The sequence below is a fragment of the Centruroides sculpturatus genome, unplaced genomic scaffold (genome assembly GCF_000671375.1).
Source record: "Centruroides sculpturatus isolate CEXI.00-Female unplaced genomic scaffold, Cexi_2.0 scaffold2509, whole genome shotgun sequence".
Classification (NCBI taxonomy): Eukaryota; Metazoa; Arthropoda; class Arachnida; order Scorpiones; family Buthidae; genus Centruroides; species Centruroides sculpturatus.
In genome coordinates, this window is record NW_019386663.1 from 1 (window position 1) to 712 (window position 712).

Consider the following 712-nt stretch of genomic DNA (forward strand, 5'->3'; position numbering starts at 1 on the left):
CTTACCATAATTTTTATAAAAATATAAATTGCCTTACTGATATTTTTAGGATTTTATTACTTTAACGCTGTTACACTGATTGTACAGAATTACAAGAAAGTAACAATACTGGTGCTGCCTTTAAAAAAATGTCCATACAAACGACTTTTTTATGCTGAACATTTTCTGAAAAAATCAAAACTGTAAACCATCAGAAAGCATTGTATATTTGATGGAATAATAACTTGCATTTATGTTTGAAAATATGCAAATTTCTTTTGCAGTTCGGCTCTAATGGCCAATTAGAAAGTACAGATTCTACTCTTCATGCAATTAGCACTTGTTAATTTGTGGTAATTTTTATGTACCCTGATAGTAAACATCAACGTTACAAAACTTAGAATTTTTAAAATTCATATTATATTAAGGTAAATCGCGGCAGCTTTAAATAACACTGTCTCTAGTCAATGATTATCAAATATTTTAAAAATATATTAAAATAAAAATACAAACATAATTAACAAAGTTTATAAAAACAGATTTTCAGTTTATTTTTATTATCAATAATAAAGATGATATAATCTAGTTTTATTTTAAGTTTTATAAGTTTTTAAAACTTCTTTTAAATAATATAACACTGCCATAATCATCAATTAATTTATAGTATATTATTAGTCTAAAGTTAAATGTATATATTTTAGTAACTTTTCTTTTTATAAGGAGTCTGAGCCAT